The sequence below is a fragment of the Pectinophora gossypiella genome, chromosome 3, assembly GCF_024362695.1.
Source record: "Pectinophora gossypiella chromosome 3, ilPecGoss1.1, whole genome shotgun sequence".
Classification (NCBI taxonomy): Eukaryota; Metazoa; Arthropoda; class Insecta; order Lepidoptera; family Gelechiidae; genus Pectinophora; species Pectinophora gossypiella.
In genome coordinates this window covers 3,628,637-3,649,637 of record NC_065406.1, presented here as the reverse complement: position 1 = coordinate 3,649,637, position 21,001 = coordinate 3,628,637, and the positions used below count along the sequence as shown (strand labels likewise).

Genomic DNA, 21,001 nt, shown 5'->3' with positions numbered 1-21,001 from the left:
TCACAACTGTTTACAAATAATTCGCTGGGCTCAGTGACTGAACTTTGCTTTTTGATTGTACCTTATTATATCTGCCAAACCTCCTTTGAGGTCATTCCACTTATACTGCTATATAAACACGGACTTGCTCATCCCTATAAAAATGCTCGGAAATATGTTTGCTAAGGAAAAAAAAACAGATTTACTTACCTTAAGGATTTGTTGTAAGTATCTTGAATTCTCAAACGATTAAGCTTCAAAGTCAAAAATATATCACGACTTTTTTTCGCAGTGTGTTGGCATTTGATTTACTGGAACTGAACTTATAATTACTTATCAACATCATTTACATCGTATATTAGTAGTAAGAACTTTACCTAAACTCACAACGGCGTTGACTTATTTAGATTTACGACCACACACACACGAAACGATTACACAGTTAATGAATATATACGTAAATGAAAAATGAAAATAATTTTAAAAATATTTTATAAATTAAATCATTATGCATTGTTTTAAGTTTACGCGGTTATTATCATAATTAAAGCACATAATAACGGGTTCTTACCGCGTTTAAATGGGGATATGAGACTCCCGATATTTCGACACTGTTGCAAGTGCCAGTGCAGTGTGCAAGTGTTTAAACGCGGTAAGAACCCGTTATTATGTGCTTTAATTAAATCATTATGATTAGAGAGAAACATAAATAAATAAAACAATATTTAAATAAATGCAATATTATTCTAAAAATATAGTGTGACAAATATTAATAATTAATTTATTTTTATTATTTATTATTAATTTAAATTTCACTTAATTAACTATATTGTCCTCTCTACCAGTTGCAGATAAAGTAAAGTGCCCTTATCTGGTCTATGTTAATACTATAATACTTCTGTATTTTTATAACACCACATTTTGTACGAATGCATGGTCGTAATAAAACATTTCTATTTATACATTGTTTTAAGTTTACGCGGTTATTGGTGCTAATTCCTGTAAATACCATCTAATTTTATTTTATGTTATATCTGTCCTTTTCTTATCCGCCGAAAAGGAAAGGGACGGGTAATCGACAAGCATTAAATTTATGGAACACACGTTAATTTTAAGCACAAATCTAAAACAACCGCCTAAAAATTTTACATTGGCCAATAACCCGACACAGTTACCTAAGTAGACAGCACGTCAAACGGATTGCATACCAGCGACATACCTTTTTGATTCGCCCGGGTTATTCATTCATTTACTCATTCTCCCTAAAATTAAGAGCTGTGAATCATCCGTCCCTTTCCTTTTCGACGGATATGAAAATGACAGATATAACTTAAAACAAAATTAGGCGGTGTCTGCAGGAATCGGGGCCATTATCATAATTTAAAACACATATTTTAAACGCGGTAAGAACCCGTTATTATGTGTTTTAATTAGTAACGTCTTGTATTTCCAGTACGTAGCAGAAATTTCCAGGAGGAGGTATTATACAGTAACAGTCTTGCAGTTCTCGCAGTGGTGACTGTAATTGGAGTCCAATTTGTGACGTCGCAGTTGTTAGGTAGTTACAACTAATTCAACGCTTTTCTGTTGCACTGGGTTGTAAAGGTTCCAGTCGTAAAGGGCTTGTTAAAGGGCAAAACGGAGTCCTTATAAGGTAGTTTACGTCTCAATGTCAGATTAGTGTTGCCATTTTTAATCTGTATTTATTTTCACGCCTGATTTATTGTTTTTTTTATTTATTTTCTGTATTTTTTTGTTTTTTCATTTTTTAAATATAGCTGGTGAGAAGTGGGTATAGATACAGGCGTGAAGCTGGATTTTGTGTATACAGGTTCCGTATTAACACACAATGGCTCTGATTTCTACAGACACCTCCTAATTTTATTTTAAGTTATATACCTATCATTTTCTTATTCGCCGAAAAGGAAAGGGACGGATGATTGACAGCTGTTAATTTTAAAACAAATGAGTTATCGAATGAATAATCCGGGCGAAGCAAATAGATATCTCGCTGGTATGCAACGCGTTTGACTTTAATTCTGTCGGATTATTGGCAAATGTAATATTTTCAGAGGCTTGTTTAATATAATTATCTGCCTAAAATTGACGTATGGTTTTAAATTTTGTGCACTGTCGATTACCCGTCTCTTTTCCTTTCGCCAGGTAAGAAAGTGACACGTACAACTTAAAGTAAAATTTGATGGTGTCTACAGAAATGAGCACCAAGTTTTGTTTAATGTTTAAGTAGGTAATACGGAACCTGTTTAGAATATTAAATATATGCATTTCCACAGTCCTTAAAGCCCCATTATGCTTTCAAACCTCGCTGAAACTACATCGTGCATGTTTATGGACCGTGGAATGAGTTAAATTTACTGCAAAGATAATAAACTTTAGATCTGAGCACTTTAAAACGAGCGTATAATATACGCGTAATAATAAAAGGGGTCCGCGTTTAAGCGTCGAGTTTCATTACTTTACTGTACCTAGATGCTGGAGGTACTTACATATAGGTAGAGCCTTAAATTAACAGAATCCGAATCATTTATTCAACGTAATTATCATGGATAAACTTGTTGAAGGTCAATGTAACATTTTTGAATTTACGTCATTTCGCAAGGTGTTATGGCTGAGGAGAAGAAATGACAAGAAATTGCAACAGCAACACATCTTTTAAATCAATGAGGGTACAATGCAGAGAAATACACAACTCACCCTTCTTCTTCTATCGTGTGGGTTGTGAGGTGAATTACCAACCTCATCAACCCTGGTGTCAGGGTTATTATTGAGCCGCCAAAGGCTCCTGACATGGCTCATGTAACGACTACTTTCTTAAGTAAGTAGCAACCGGGATCTTCCGAGGCTCGGATCACCTTACTTTTTGGACCATCAGGTAATCAGCCTGTAATATCCTAACCAAACTAGCGATCACAAAATGATTTTTGTGATATGTCCGCATCGGGATTCGAACCCGGGACCTCCGGATCGTGAGCCCAGCGCTTAACCACTGGACCACGGAGGCCGTTATATTCGCCGCAAAATTCATGATTCTTTTTGTCCGTTTAAATTATTTTCAATTCTATAATTTTGCCATGGAAAATTGCACTTAATATTAACTCAGAATAATGAGCTGAATCATCCTTTTCATTATTTATTATGCGTTACGATGTCACTTATACTCCGTACACGTGTACGTGTACGTAGTAACACCGTAACGAATATTGAATGGGATGATTCAGACCATGGCTCTAAATTGATATCATGTAGAATTTCCTGTCGGAAAATTCATGAAAATTTTCTTTAATTATTTCAATTTCCATACTTTTGCGCTGGAAAATTCCACTACTTGATATAAACTCAGAATCATAGTGTGAATCATCCCTCAAAGTTTTCGTTACCATGTCACTAACACCTTGTATATTATAATCTGTGACTTAACTATCTTTTAAGGCACAATACTACGACCTTCGGTATCCATACATTTTTCCAACACAATAGCGGGTAATATTGCGGGAATTAGGCTAAAAGGAAACCTATGTCACGCTATTTTTCTCTATTGTAACACAACTGTTATAGTGGAAAGTGGTAGCTTTGGAAGCAAGGCGTTGTAAAAGCAATACCATGTCGCTAAATCGATTTAGTTATTAAAGAGTGGCCGTGTATGTGGGCGTTTGATTATCAAAACATATTATGTGTAAACTCACGCCCTTTAAATAAAATATTTTTTTTTTTTTGGGGGCATACCACTGACCACTGGATTCGATTTTATTCATACCAATCATGGCGATAATTGATATCAAATGGTTTCCAGGATATGTGCCCAGTTAATGGCAATAGGGTTGCCCCTTTTACATGGGAACGGAAGGATACTTTAATGAACGTATAGGGCTTGTGCCGAGGTTATTTTTGCAGCTTCTTTTCCCCTGCCATATAGGTTGTGAGAATCTGCAGTAGTTTTAGGCGGACGAGACGATCGTTATGTATAAAATGGCAATTCAAAGTGTTACTATGTTACATACTGAATAAAGATGTTTTTGTGTTTGAATTTGCTACGTCATGTAATATTGTAATGTGCAATTTCTTAATAAAAAAATGTTTCATAACTGCACTAAGTTAAAGTTAAATATCAAGTTAAAGTTACTTCTTAAGTTCCAATTAAGTTAGTGAAGTTTCCATCTCCGGCAGTAAGAAGTTACTTACATAACTTTAATGACGATAGTTAAAAGCTGATTGAAGTTTTTTGTTTTTTAAATACTTCCGCATGGATGGGTTTTCAAGTTTCATAGTTTTTACTGTTTTACGATTTTTCGTCATGAATATAATTAAGGTACAAAATATGGTTAAAATAATATAATAAACTGTAATATGTAAAAAAATGGTAGACAGGTTGTCACTGACGCCGTACTGAGGCAGGTGATTCAGTTAATGATTCTGAATTAATATGAAGTGGAATTCACCGTCATTCATGTTTATACAATATGCATGTTTATTTTTCACTAGTTAGCCATTTACTAGACAGGTTTGTTACTCCTCGCGTACGGTACGCCGAATAATTAGATACTTACTGGTGCTAATTCCTGCAGACGCCATCTAATTTTATTTTAAGTTTCTCGTTTAGCGGTGAATTCAAACCAAAGGCGATGTACAAATATGTTCACATAGAAGCGACTCTATAAACGAGGCACCACTCTCATCCTAATAGTATTCCACTAAACGTATTTCGTATCGCCAGTAAAAGTTTAGTTAGCGACGTGACTCTTGCGACACGTTTCGACACGTCCGAACAAGTTTGAGCACGTGTGAACATGTTTGAAGTTGTCGCTTTTGGGGAATTTAGTGCTGTTTGTTAGGTTCATTTGGAGACTTCTTCTTCTATCGTGTGTACTTCTATGTTGTATCAACCCTGGTGTCAGGTGTCCTATTCAGCCGCCGAAGGCCCCTGACATGGCTCACGTAACGACTACTTACTTACATCAGTAAGTACTAACCGGGACCAACGGCTTAACGTGCCTTTCGAAGCACGGATCATCTTATTTTCAATCTGGTGATCAGCCAGTAATGTCCTAATCAAACTAAGGACAACAGAGTAATTTTTGTGATGTGTCCCCACCGAGAATTGAACCCGGGACCTCCGGATCGTGAGCTCAGCGCTCAATCACTTGACCACGGAGGTCGTTATTTGGAGACTGGCTGTTTAGTTCGTAGTCGGTAGGTAGGTACTTATTGTTTTGTTATGCCAAAGACGAGAGATATGCCTTTGAGAGCTTGGCCCACCTACACCATAGTCCACCACGCTGCTCCAGTGCGGGTTGATGGAGGTGTTGGGCCTAGTAGCCCGGGACCAATGGTAAAAAGTGTTTTCCGAAGCACAGAATCGTCTTACTTTTTCGGACAATCAGGTGGTTCAGCCCAACAAAGTGCTTTTGACAATGTCCCCATCGGAAATCGAACTCGGACCTCCAGATTGTTAGTCCAACGCTCTAACTACTAGACCGAGATTGTTTTATGGTACGTTGTAGATATACGGGTTATTTTCTAGTTATAAATAGAGTTAATTATTAAACGTTCTTCTTCTTATCGTGTCGATGGCAAACTAAATATTATCGGCCCAAAACTTGGCAACAAGTATGGCGCTATCTGCAGCGCTCATCAGATCCTCCTGCGTGCAGGTGTTCGGGCACGCAGGACACGATGTAATAATTTCATTGCCGTTATGGGACGAGAATGCGGTGGAAATTATGCTTACGCCAAGAGCAGCAAACACTGCGTTACCGTGTTTCGGATGTTGGATCTCAGCGATAAGCGTTAGTCCAGCTAAGAAGAAGATTAAACGTTTACAGCCTACTTAAGCAAACATCTTTCGAGGTAACTCCTAGACAACAACTTGAACCAAGGCTTGCTCTCACCTGGGCACCTACAGGCATGTTGTTCTGATTTTATTGCCCTGGGAGTGCTTTCAGCTCTTTATTTTATTCGACCACTTAGCAGATGCCGCCCCCGGCAATATAAAATGATAATAAAAAACCTTTCATAAACAGTTGGTTTCGTTTTTAGGGTTCCCAACCTAAAAAGGAAATACGGAGCCTTTATAAGATCACTTTGTTGTCCGTCCGCCAGTCTGTTTGTTGTCAAGACCCTTTGTTTCGGGAACGAGTGAAGGTATCAGGTTGAAATTAACATTGTATTATGTACTTGTTATGTATGGCAGGGCCCTTTAGAGCGAGGTCCATTTATTCCGGACGCCACCGCAGATGATCGGGCCGTCAGTACGTCATATTTAGGACACTTACTTTTATTATTATTATTATTTTTATGATTTTGGTTTGTTTTTCTTTTTTTTATTGTTAATGATTTTTGATCTTGGTTTTCTTTCCGTTCTGTTTTTTTTTCTTTTTTTCTGTGTATTGATTTCCGTGTGGTTTCTGTCCTGTGTTGAATGTAATGTACCTGTCTGCCTGTGTCTGTGGTGTCCGGAAGTAATAAATGTTTCTTTCTTTCTTTCTTTACTTATTAAGGACATTTATTGAGGACAGAAGAGGCAAGATGATTGGACACTTAATAAGACACGACGAATTTATTAAAAACATTATAGAAGAGAAGCTACAAGGAAAGAGAGGAAGGGGAAGACCAAGAAGAGCTTACATGAACAGATTAAAGAGAAGGCGAACGTCATGTCTTATAAGGAAGTGAAGGAATTGGTTTTTGATAGACAAGAATGGAGAATGCTACACCGACAAGAGCGTGACTCTTAAATTAGTGATGTGAATAAGTACTTATGTCTCCGGTCCCTTGTAAAAAAACCAAGCTTCTAAATAAACGCAGCCCAAAGATACATCTTTTTTAGCCTTATTTTCATACATTTCGTAGAGGAACAATACCTCACTCCAAATCGGAAATTCCGCCACAAAAGAAAACATTTATGTTTTTGCAATCAAAAAGTTATTTGCAGTTGGTAAAAGAATTGCCACTTATTCGATGGAATTATGGCGTCGACAGCTATTCCCCGAACGGCGATTCCCGTTACGGCTAGTGGCTTGACGTCGCGTCTCTCTACGGCGCGTTTGCTTTATCTTCCCTCTACGTCGATATTTTTTATTTCAGTGGATTAAAAATATCGTATGTAGCGTAATTAAAATTGTGTTTTGAACTGTACCAGCAAATGGCGTCCTTTTATAATAAACAATTTATATTCTATTCAGATGACAGACGCGACGTCAAGCCATTTGCCGTAAAGAGACAAGGCCGTAGCGGGAATCGGCGTTCGGGGAGTCGGCTGTACGCCATAATTCTTGGAAAAATATTTTTTTTATTATATTTTCTTTATTTTATGATAATACTTACCTTTTCGTCCCAGTGTACATCAACGATCACTCAAACTCTCAATATGTTTCACTGGCTAACCCAAAACATATGTTATACGGAAATTCCGTACGAGTGAAGGGAAACCTATTTAATATATTTATATCCAGAATGAAATTATGATGGATATCCCTTCTAACTTACAATGATGGAAAAAGTTACCTCCCAAAAAGTCCGAGATAATGTTTGCTGTTATGTCGAACAAACCATGGTATAAGAAGACTAAGTATGCTCAAAAGTGACAGCTAGCATTTCAAGGTTAGCCCAGCTGACGTCATCCAACCCTGCGTTGCCATTTCGTAAAAAATAACTTACCACGACCATTGTTTTTTTGTATTTACTTTGCAAGGACATTTTGAACATTTCGTAAAAGAATTACTTGCAGTTTTAATGATTTTTTTAATACTTATGACAAGTTATTAATTATTTATCATTTATTTACATTTCACAACTTTACAGTGCAGAAGCGCCAATGCGCTTTGAAACTTTCAATATAATTAAACAATAATATAATTAAACATATAATATTTTTTTATGAAACTTAGGTGTAAGTAAACAATATAAAAACATATTTAATTTTCACACATCATTCAACATTTCGCAGAACCTCAGACACTCGCGACACACATACGTCCACTCACTCACAAACAGAACACACTCTGGTGCTGATGCAAAGAGTGCACTAGGCATGTGCACGATACGTGTGGTAATAGTAATTAAATACATATTTAGTCAGTAATTCACTTAATTTTTAATAATAAAATTTACGTCCTTGGAATGTCGGAGATACCAATTTAATGGTAACACATACGTCATCAATGGGCTAGCAATGGCGGCTTGTCATAGGATTGAGAATACTTGGTTTTCTTATACCATGGCTCAAACGATGACAGTCTCTGATGTACCTACCTGTATGCATTAACATAAAAAGCTTCCTTATTTACCCCTGCTGAGCACTGGCCTCCCGTCAGTCAACCAATCTACTCGGCGGGTGGTATGGAGCTCACTCCATCACGCTGCTCCACTGGGTCTTGGTGGAGGTACTTGGGCTAGTAGCTCTTTTTTTGACGTTACTTAGTGTAGATTTTCTGCAAATGGCATTAACTACTTCGCCGGACAAATGGAGAGCGCTGATGGCTCTCACCAGGAACAAAATTTAAGACAACAGGCCTGAGGGTGCCCAGTTGAGCGAGAACCTCGGCTCGGGACGACGCCTGATAGGAAAATATTTGAAAGAATGAATCGACCCTAGTGAGTCGATAGCCGTAAGCGCTGAATCATCGCCCACGCCAGCGGGTTCGGTATCGGGGTTCTGAAATGTTTGTTGTCGAGAGCTGATTGACCGCCTCTTTGGCTAGTATTATCGGGTTGTCGGGATCGTATATTACGTCTTTCGGACGGCGAGTTTCTGACACTATCCATTCTTCTTATCCTGTGGGTCGTGAGGTGGAATACCAACCTCATCAACCCTGGTGTCAGGGCAAAGGTCCCTGACATGACTCATATAACGACTACGTACTTACATCAGTAAGTAATAACCGGGACCAACGGCATAACGTGCGTTCCGAAGCACGGGTCATCTTACTTTCGGACAATCGGGTGATCAGCATGTAATGTCCTAACCAAATTAGGGATCACATAGTGATTTTTGTGATATGTCCCCACCGGTCCAATGACCTGAGTCCTTAAGAAAAATAAAACGTGTGTAAATGAATCCCAAATCCCAAAGTACTTAAGAGATGAAACTAAAACGAATTTATTTATAAAAAATCTAAAAACAATGCTAATTAAAAAGAGCTATTATATTGTAGACGATTTTTTAAATGATAAGTTTTAATTTTAATACACACTTCCTCTCTTCCCTTCAATGTTGCTGTACCACACAGGTCCATGTTTTAGTTCCTATGCCTATGTAACACCCCATTGTACTACATGAAATGCAATAAATAATTGAGAATTGAATTGAGAATTGAGAATGAAATTAGACGTGACTGGGTTGGGTAACAAATAAATATTGAAATCAAACTATGGAAAATTCTTGAAATGTATTTACATATTTACAAACATCAAAAATACAAACTAATGGTATTAAGTTTAAATAGGTACATCAGAAAATAACTAATGTTTTAGTAACTAGTCTATTTACAGGATAAATATTATATTGAGTTTAACCCTGGCTACCACTTCAGGTATACTGCCGTGGTGTTATGGTATGTTTTACACTGGCTTAGCACTTTTAAACCAGGTTTGGTTAGTTTTTTTTTCATGTGCAATCATTGTTTCCTAAAGTTCTTTTCACTATTAAGCATTATGAAATGATTCATAATAAAGATTTAAGTAAGTAATACAAAATACATAAAAAAAAAATAAGCATAAGTACTTACTAAACAAAATACTAGTTTCCTTAACTGATCATCAATTTAAGAGCCACGCTCTTGTCGGTGCAGGATTTTCCATGCTACTTTATAACCTCTCTCTTTCTTTTTTGTTTTTCTTTATTTTTCTTTATTATTTTAGGTAACCATAGCGAAAAAAACATCAAATATATTAGTAGGTAACGGAAAAAAAATACACAATTCAAAAGTGATAAGGCGGAATTTTTTACATTAAGATCATTATTAAATATATTATGTCCATGACAGACTACCATAAGTCGTAATATATTACTCTATGATACAAACAACATTTACTTATCTTAAAGTCTGTTTCTCAGACAGGCAGAAAAAGGTCGATACTTTAGCGTTCAAAAACAACCATGTATAGGGACAATTAACTAAAGCAGGTGTATGTACTAACACAGTGGCCGCGATTCCTGCGTATACCTCCTAATTTTATTTTAAGTTATACCTGTCATTTTTTTATTCGCTTAAAATGAAAGGGACGGATGATTTCAAAATGAATGAATATGAAATCAAATATTTCGGATTTCTTTTTATCCATATTTTGTTAGTAATAGAATATTATATCTAAGTTAGTAAAATTTATAATTCTAATTGGATGTCACATGCATGTACATCCAATGAGTTAGGATGGGACTGTCCATCCAATAACCCGGGCGAAGACAATAGGAATCTCGCTCATACGCAATCCACTTGACGTGTGCTGCCAACTTAATTCCGATGGGTTATTGGCCAATAAAAAAATTTGGATGGGTTTTTTAAACTTCTGCCTAAAATGCCTCTCGATTGTCCGTCCCTTTCCTTTTCGGCGGATAAGAAAATGACAGGTATAACTTAAAATAAAATTAGATGGTGTCTACAGGAATTAGCACCATTATTTATTTATTGCACATACCACAAGAAACAGTTAAACGTAAAGAAGATTACAGTTCAATACGATAGTTTTACGCGTCAATTTTAGTTAACTCACCTGTACGGGATGTCCATAGTTTACTTTCAAAGGTCACTTTCTTTTTCCTGCCTGCCCTGAAAACAGCATGTAACTCTAAGGGTATTGAACGAGTAAGATATAAAAGGAAGTCTCTTTGTAGGTGCATAGTTAGGGTCCAGTTATAAAGTATAGAACCTCGGCTACAGAAGTTCTGAAAAAAAAAAAAAAAAAAAACGATGGATGGTGTCTCACCATTCGGTTAATCATTTCCGTTTTAGTATAAACTAATATTAGGGGTCTTAGCCAAGTTGCGAACGATAACGAAAAACGACAGCGTAATCGATCAATTGATATGCCGCTTAATTTTTTTTATTATTTTTTTCATAAAATCGGTTGCAACTTGACTTAGCTCTCAGGCTGTGAGTTTTCATTTTGATGACTTGTGATTGACTACCCCGTTAGGGATACTGGCGTGATGGATGTATGTACTTAAGTTATACGTATAGACAAAAAAGCAAAGTATATTGTCTTGTCATATGCACGTCTACGCCGCAGTAGTTAAAATAGCAAAATGTCGTAGAAGCTACATTTTGCTATTGTAACTACTAACTACTACGTATTTGCTACGCGGCGTAGCAATCAAAAAACATAAAGTGTGTCATTTCATTCTCTACAATTCTATTTACTTTTTTTAGGTTTCTCGTTATTTATTTTATTTAATGATACCATACAATCCAGTCCAGGAAAAGAGTAGCGTTTAAAAAATATTTTCAATCGATAATGGAAAGGGAGGAAGTGTAAACATCTTTTTATTATTCATGGCTGTAAGTATATTACTATTCTAGTTTGTAGGTTGGGGTATTAGTTTAGAAGCCCGATACCGACCCCGCCGGCGTGGTTGACGATTTCCTTCAAATACAATGTAACGGCAGAGCTATATATAAAATAATTGTTGCTTGATATTTAGATGTTATAATGTGTAGAATTATATTGCTACATATATTGCTTCTCTTTGTTTTGAACAGAATAATGATGGGAGGAAGATGTAATTGTGCCTGAGTGTAATAAAAAGGGTCGTCATTTATACCCAAAAATAAAGATAAAAGATGCATATATCTGTTATCCATGAAATTAGAAGGTTAAACGAAGGAAAATGCGTACAGTGCTAACTATCTATATTGTTTTTGAGGAATGTAGCCTGCAAAGATACTCATTGTTATATATATATATATATCCAAGTCAATATCTAGTGACATGTGCAGTCGTAACCGTAGCGGAAAGTAAGAAGATAGATACTTACAATCTATTTTTAGAAGTCATTTGCGATGGCGCTCGCATTGTGAATGAATCTCAATATAGTGTGTTCAGTGATATGTTCCGGGAATAGTCCCAAAGTTCGAACATTCAACGGCAGTAAAAAAGCGAAAAACTCATGTAGATGAGCTTTATTACTTAGCCTAAAGGCGGATAGGATCAGAGTACAAGAAAGAATAATTGGAAAAACAAAAGCAGCCAATGTCCTTACTATTAAAAACTATTTTACACTTGGTTGGTTATAAGTAATATGTTGTGTTATGTATATTCCAAATTCTCACTTTAACTTCCAATAGCTTTTTTTATCTATGATTTGACTGTTTTTATTTTTTCACTTAGCGGTATACATCCGTATAAATAGTTATGAAGTAAAATAAAAGAATAATTTAGAAAGAGATAACGACTAAAATGATGATTTCTAAAATATATAAATGCTAGAAAGAGGTACGAAATGGGTCATTATCTCCTAAACCGTAAAAAATCGCTGAATATACTTGGGGGTATTTCCGGTAGCCAAAGACCCCCTCTGTCAAATAATTCACTTTGACCCTGAACTTCTGGGCCAGGTATATATTGATATGGTCTATTTACTGTTTTTTGGAAAACGTTACTGTACATTGCCCATTTCCCGTCGGGGTTAGCCACTGTCTACTACTTACTACGATCCTGATACACCATTTCACTTCATCTACTCTCATCAAAGTATTTGTGCGTGTTTAGAATACTCTAGACCTGGCCTTTCTTTAAAACATCCTGGATTGTATTGGTCTTATACACTCGCTACATAATTTTTGTCACATTTGTTTTTTTTTGCCGTGACTTATTGTAGATTTGCCGCAAATGGCATTAACTACTTTGCCAGACAATCACATATGAAACTCCACATATAATTATGGGCTGGGCACAGCCCTCCCCTTGATCAACCGGAGGGGGTATGGAGAATACTCCACCACGCTGTTCAGATGCGGGTTGGTGAAGATAGATAGATAAAATACTTTATTGAGCACAATGGACACAAAATACGGAGACAAAGGACAACATATACAGAAAAGCACAACAGGCAGCCTTATTGCTCATGCAGCAATTGAAGGTGAATGAATGAACTGAATGAAGATGTATTGTCTAGTATTTTTTATACAAGTATGCCTCATTTCTGCTTGAAATACTACTTATACTATTAAGTATGTATTCTATGCCTCAAATGACATGTCAAGTGCTATTTAAGATCTCTATCTTAAATTAGCACTTCAGCAATAATTGTATTTGTATTTCTTTATTTGAACATTTATGCCTATACTAGTGGAGGAATGAAATAGGCCCGTGGGTTCAAGGTACGTTCAGCTAATATGACATAAAAATTGCACATTTTATTATCTCATTTGTGTTTATTGCACACGTGTTTTATAAGTAGACATGCCTGCCAATAGCTGTGGTATGCGTGTCTCCGGCGAGACGTGTCTTGAGCGCGACCCAATTTCCACGACGGAATGGGTCGGAAGGGGGAAAAAGGGGAAAAGGATCGAGTTCCTAAAAGTACCGCGGTAATCATGAGCCTTTACGAGTTCCAAGGATACCTGAGTTGGCATTTGCTTTGCTTCGTTTTTTTGAATTGTAGCGTTGACAGCGACTTTCCGAACGGCGACCCGCGCTACGGCGACTCTCTTTACGGCGAGTGGCCTTATTTTCCCTTTACGTCGAGCGAGTTTTGACGTTATTGTACAGTTATGGTAAAAACTGTTTTGCTGTTTTCTTATACTTTTCAGTTCGTTGTTTTTATATAAATAGTAGTATTAGACCTATTCTTTTTATTTATGATTTGGTTTAAATAGACAAATACTTACAATTAATTTTCCTCTTATTATTTTCCTAGCTACTTACCTTTTAAGAAACATAATAATTATAGGTACTTATGTAGAGAAAATGGCTGCAACTAATGAAACTCCATTTTGATATAATAATATACTTTTATAAACATTGTTTTAAAAAGACCTATACCTTCTTTATATTGTGAAATAATACAATAGTTCTACGGTAGAACTGATCAGTTAGAACTACAGGGAATAAAGGACATAACATAGCATCATGTCTGTATTCTCGAAGGGGTAGAATATTGAAAAAAAAATTAAGTACATTTATCATGTAAATACAGGCTGGCGCAAACATAGGCCTCGTTAAGTTAAATTCTGCTTTAAAAATCTTGTAATGGATATTTCGAAGGATGAAACTTCCTGCGTAGCCTCTGTGTGGGGATGAGCCCACCCTACCTCTAGGACGCCGTCGGCAGGGCATTGAGAAAGGGTTGGTCCCAGGGCATAGGTGTTAGTTGCCGAACTCAGAGAATAAAAGGGATCTTAATAGAGTGCAAAAAATAGAGAGTAGGATTGGGCGCCTTGAACATGATACTCTCCTATTGCAAGCAAAGCAAAGGGGACGGAATTAAAAATTTCACTTTTAAAAAATGTATATTAACATTACTTCTTCTTATACAGCAAAGAGTTTAGCATGTCTAGGTTATTTCATGATAATACAAATTTAGGAATAATCCTGTTATTACAATCAAGCAAAGCTTAGTCAAACCACTTAAACGCTAAAGTTTCACCTAAAAAGTGATATATTAAGTGCCTGGACGGCAGGTCTTAGGCAAAATCATGAAGCAAACCGCTGGATAGCAGGTCCTATACGAAAAGCATGATGTAGATGTAGAAGACAATTACTCCGAGTGTAAGCACAACATTATCTTAATGGGGAACTCCCCAGGTAGCCCTTGAAGATAGACATCCAAGTTGGACTTTGAACCCTGCAACAAAACGACATATTACAGGTCTGCCTACCCCGTTAAGACGCGGAAACATAGGTAAACCACATTACGTGTGACGGTATAACAGCATAATCGATAGTCAATGTACTAAGCCAATGATTTTTAGGTGGTTTTACAGTTATTATTATTCTGAGGGTTTTACACTGAAAGAAAGATAGTGAGATTAAGCCATTGTCATGGACATGTGGAACTTATTTTAGCCAAAGTTCAGAGATAATAATCACAAAAAACTCACCAAAAGATTTTAACATCATTTCAACATCATTGACGTGGCACACCGTTGTTGTTGTTGTTTAAATTCGCCTTATATAAGGCAACTTTAAAAATAAGGCATGCAAAGGGAGCTTAACCCATACAGCCTAGTCTTTGGTCATCTTAATCTTTTTTAAGTTGCCATCGTCATTCGATAAATGTTAATTTGACACAACTTTTTCCAAGCGCGGAGGCACACACTCGCATGCGATTACCGGGTGAGAGCCTTCAGCGCTCCCCATTTGTCCGGCCAAGTAGTTAATGCCATCTGCGACAAATCTACAATAAGTCACGTCAAAAAAAAACTCGCATGCGATTCAGCCTTGTCGGAAGTCTAAAAACAGGTGTTACAAGAATACCAAACATAACTATTATGTTTAAGTAGGTACCATGATTATAATCATTAAACCCGTTGCCTAAATAATATAAAATGAATTTTGATTTAGATAAGTAATTACCTAATAAGTACCTAAAATATTTGTCCCTGGCTCCAAACGCGTGGAGAGTGTTTTCTATAGGTAGTACTATTTTATTAGTTATTGCTGTGCTGTAACGTAACACACAATCAAACTCACATTCGAATTTATTATGTTCTATTTATTAGTTAGAATCAAATAAAATTGAACAATTTTAATAAATTATCATAGCATGTAATCTTCTTTCAATCTAATTTACAGTTTTTGGTATGTATGTTTTGACTGTTTAGTATATTATAAGTAATAAAATTACAAATAATAAATAATGTTCCTGTCATGTCAAGCATTTGTCATGTCTATTGTTATTTTTATAGAATAAATTTCAATTTCATTGTAAAAATTCAATAAAAGTATCAAAAAATTGTGAAACAAGGATGAAACAAAGTACTCCTATTGTGTGGTTATCAGTGTTTGGAATTATTCGTTGATAAATTTTGCCAAATAATCAAGAAAAAGAATGGTCGATACTGGACTGGTCGAGTTACCTATATGCTAAGGTTGGACGAAATTCATTGAACGTTACTCTCTGATGTGAAAGTCACCAGTTTTTCAAAAAGTTGGAAGACAACGAATGCATCCGTTTACCAATTTCAGAGTTGAAGGAAAGGTTTGTCAATAAGGTAATTCGGCTATACTTACCTTTGCTATTAAAATATATGTAAATACCTAGGTATCCACTTTATTTATTTTTACATAAAAATACTCGAATAATCGAAATAATCGAATCATTGCTGCTTATCATCGTTATGTATCATAAAGAGTGTCACTCTTCCCTGGGAACAGAAGTTGCTATTGATCTGTTAAAAGCCACCAAGATTGCTCATGATCCAACTGAGTGCGAACTTACTTGTATGCTGAGGTGATGAGGTGAAAAGTCTTAGTCCGGGATAAGAATTTAGGCAATGCCTGAGAGTAACCACGTGGGCGCAGGATGATGTTGAAACGATAGCAGGCCGGAGTGGACCTATAGCAGCAAGCGCCTAACAAGTACGGTAAAGCTACGGCTGCTTGGAAGTACATCAGGTGGGATTTATCTATTTTTACGTTTATAAGTAACTGACGAGGTGATGCTCTCCCAGCGAACCCCCTGCAGAGTTCATAGGTTCTTCGAGTACTAGAGAGATAATGAGAATACGCCACACAGTGTAAGAGAAGAACACGAAAGGACGTCGAAGCTTATGTGTGTGCGCCTGTTCTAGAATTATTAAAAATATAAACGTTATATATATAAATAAGAGTCTATTGATGACAATGTGTTTTATTAATTTAAACCTCTCCACATCGGTTCTTAAAAGTTATCACATCATCAGACTGGCTGGAATGCGCTCAAGATCGCGATGATGGGAAGAGGAAGAGGAGGCCTTTGCTCAGCAGTCGGATCTTGTAGGCTAGATTAGACAAGATTGTATTGATAATTGAGAGTAGGTGCCAGTAACCAGCCATCCGAAAAGATATAAGTATATATTAAAAAAAATATCGAGATAAGATGTAAGTATATATACCTAGTAGCTTTGTATCACATATTTAATCCCATAAGATTACTGCATTTATAAAACAGGCTGGAAGGTTTTCAATATTATGAAACAAAAATGAACCAAAAATGCAATTATTTCAGTGGAAAAAAAATATTATATGTAGCGTGATTAAAATTGTGTTTTGAACTGTACATGTAAATGACAGATGTGATGTCAAGCAGTCGCCGTTCCGGGAATCGCTGTCCACGCTACAATTCGTTTTTTTTGTTTTGATGATGAATTTGATTTGGTTGTAAATATTTCTGTCTCTTGTTGGATTTGCTCTTTATTTACGTATTTATTTGCGCCTGCGTATTTGTCTGCGTATGTATCTTTGTAAATACAGCGTATTCTGTTACGTAAGCTTCTTTTTTTGACGTGTCTTATTGTAGATTTGCCGCAGATGGCATTAACTACTTGGCCAGACAAATGGGGAGCACTGAAGGCTCTCACCCGATACAACGTTTAAGACAACAGGCCTGAGGGCGCGAACCTCGGCTCAGGGCGTCGTCTGAGAGGAAAAATATTTGAAAGAATTAATCGACCCTAGTGGGTTGATAGCGATAAGCGCTGAATGAGGGAAATCGTCGACCACGCCGGCGGTGGTGTCGCGAGCTGATTGGCTGCCTCTATGGCATGTTATGTAAACTGTTACTGTGAAGTTACATCAAAATGGGTTTAATAGTTTTTGAGTGATGGAGTAAGAACCATTTTGGTCTGCTTTCAGTTTAACACACATGAAACGCGTGTACAAATACAGTTAAGAGAAGTACGTTAAGTATGGGCAAATTAAATACGAGAGTGCCTTTCGAGGCGCGAAAAATTGGTTTAAACGAGCATGAGCCACGCTCGAGCCCCCATTTAACATGTTTACAGAAATAAAGGAGCACTTCGTATAATGGGAAAGTTGTTAGCTGAAAGTTGTGAACGTACAAACATAAACACACGCCTGTAATCCCTAGGGTAGGCAGAGCTAAGAGTAGTCAGAAGGAAACTCGCAGCTACTTTTGAGAACTCCTAAGATAGATATGATGAACTCTTATATTATATCGTCACTAGAAACGCAAAATTATCCTAAAAAATAGCAGTCTATGTTATGATAATATTTTGTATTGTTGGACATAAACAATGAAAAAAAAATCTTATATTAACGTCATCTAAAAAAATAATCATAAAAAGTTATGATAAAAGACCAATAAAAATACTTTAAACGGTTTTTGTAATTTTGCCTTTTCGATGACGACGATGACGTTTTTTTTTTGTACAGAAGAGTATAAAGACAATTAGATTAAAACAAGACTATATCGATACAAACATTGCCCCGCACGCCTTGTTTCCACCTTCCCCGCTTTCTTTCGCAGTGCGCAACTTCATATCCGTGCCAAGTCCTGTGTCGAATAAGACATAGCAAAGCGTGCGCGCGGCGTGCGGGGTACATGCACATGCCTCGCAATGTTTACAGTTTTTTATATTATATTATTTTAATTAATATTAAAATAATGTAATTAAACATAATATGTTGTTGTTATGTTTAAACATAATATGAGGAGCTCGGTGGCGCAGCGGTTAACGCGCTCGGTCTGCGATTGTTGAAGTAAAGCAACTTTCGCAAAGGCCGGTCATTGGATGGGTGACCACAAAAAAAAGTTTTCATCTCGAGCTCCTCCGTGCTTCGTAAGGCACGTTAAGCCGTTGGTCCCGGCTGCATTAGCAGTCGTTAATAACCATCAATCCGCACTGGGCCCGCGTGATGGTTTAAGGCCCGATCTCCCTATCCATCCATAGGTAAGGCCCGTGCCCCTGCAGTGGGGACGTTAATGGGCTGATGATGATGAAACATAATATAATTAAATTAAATTAATATTAATTATATAATTAAATTAAATTAATATTACAATAATATAATTATATTATAATAACAACATTTAGATTAAATTGTCTTAAGGGGCCTCTACGTGTTGGTTCCGGCCCCACGCACGCCTTCCAAAAGTCCGGGTCTCCATAGGCCCGAGATATGGAAACGACATACAAATAATAATAATATAATAGATATTATTTTTGGAGGAAAAATCTACTTTCATGTATTTTTTTTTATAAAATGAAAAAGTGATTATTCGGAACTTCTGTAGCTGACCTTATTATTCTTATTTCGTCAGTGCAGTAAACGTTTTATTTTTTATGTTAATCTCTTATTATATTGCTTTGTACAAAATAAGGCTCCTTATAGTCTAGACGTATCAAGATTAATATGTAGGCTGATTTGGCAACTTAGAAAAATATCATATTTCTGGTTTATAATATTAATCCATGAGGGAAAGCACGAAAAGCCAAGAGATGTTGGTCATAGTTGGTAACACACATGATCCGGTTTGATAGGAGTCGCGGGTTTGGATCCCGGCTAGTACAGAATCTTTGGAAAAATATCTGTATACATTTAACGTATAGTTTTGGGTAATTTCTAGATTCCGAAACCCGTTTACTAACCTGAAGACACTTGACGATCATCCATCTGACCTTCCAACCTGACCAGAAAAGCAGCAGAATACATGTGATATAAAATTCAGTCATTGTAATTACTAGAAAATGTGAAGTGCTTTTGCAATAAAATATACTTTTCTAAAGTGCCCAATTTCAAGAAAGTTCAAAGTCCAGGGCTAAAACACAGGCAAGATAGCACTTCAAATTTATGGTTATTATGGCCTTCTATACCTACGTACCTGGTAATTATCCAGAGAGCACTCTCAGATTTAGCTCTCAATAACCGTGTCGTACCCTTGCATGGCCAATAAGGCCACACGTGAGTGAGTTTCCTGTAGCCACTTAATTAAGTCAACAGAGAATGTCTGCCTATGACGGAACTCGATCGATTAATAAAGGTACTTATCAAGGACATACAGCGTTTTCATATCTTCCCAAAGCTATTATTATCTATAGCAAGATAAGAGAATGGTAAATAATCACAGTAATTAGGGTGTGTTTTTAAATCATATTTTTTATATTAAGTATACATCTTTAGACTTTTTTTTGGCTTTAATCTTTATTATTATTGAGCCGCCATAGGCCTCTGACATGACTCATGTAACGACTACGTACTTACGTCAGTAAGTAGTAACCGGGACCAATGGCTTAACGTGCCTTCCGAAGCACGTATCATCTTACTTTTGGACAATGAGGTGATCGGCCTGTATGTTCTAACCAAACTAGGGATCACAAAGTGATTTTTGTGATATTTCCCCACCGGGTTTCGAACCCGGGACCTCCGGATCGTGAGCACAACGCTCAACCACTGGACCACTGAGGCCGTTTAAGATTGATGTTTCGTATAAAAGTGACTTCGCCCAACCGGTCAACTATTGGTTCATATTTCGCTCCAAATCTGTGTTAATGGGATAAAAGTCTGCTTGAATATCAAAGTGCTACATTGAATATATACGTATACATATAATTAAGTTTGCACGGTTACTTTTCAATACACTGTTGAGCTTGGGAACTTTTTCGATGGCAGGCGTTTTTAATTGTCAGCCCGACGCGACTGATTACCTTGACTGATGGGAAAAAAATCAATCACCACGAGCATTGTAGATCCGTTGCGTTGCATCGCAATGCACCGTTAGAACGGCAGAGCGTTACGAAAAGTACCTACTGTGTTGTCTTCCAATGGAATAAATAAAAACCTTTCTCGTAATGAAATAAATTAGAATGCACTTAGGGTTATTGTTATCGATTTAATAAAACGATACTGCACTGACGTGTGTGGTTGTTATGTTAGAGTTATTACTCTGAATCATAATAATATCACAAGATACTACTATCGAAACTATATACCTATAGTTGACGACAGGTCGACATGGCAATCGGGGCATGAGGTGAGCCGCGGAGGCGGGGTCGCCCCGCACACCCGCACAGTCCCCGCGGCGTCTTAGTCTTAGTGACGCACGAGTCCGTATCGACCGCGTTTA

At 36.8% G+C, this 21,001-nt stretch overlaps 1 long non-coding RNA gene across 1 annotated transcript; it reads right to left on the bottom strand.

The window, feature by feature from the left end:
- Positions 1-9,364: 9,364 nt before the first annotated feature.
- LOC126381129 (uncharacterized) lies at positions 9,365-21,001 on the bottom strand. The gene is made up of 2 exons (XR_007568690.1): positions 19,760-21,001; positions 9,365-10,879 (listed from the first exon to the last, which is right to left on the bottom strand). It is a non-coding gene; the product is annotated as an uncharacterized LOC126381129 (long non-coding RNA).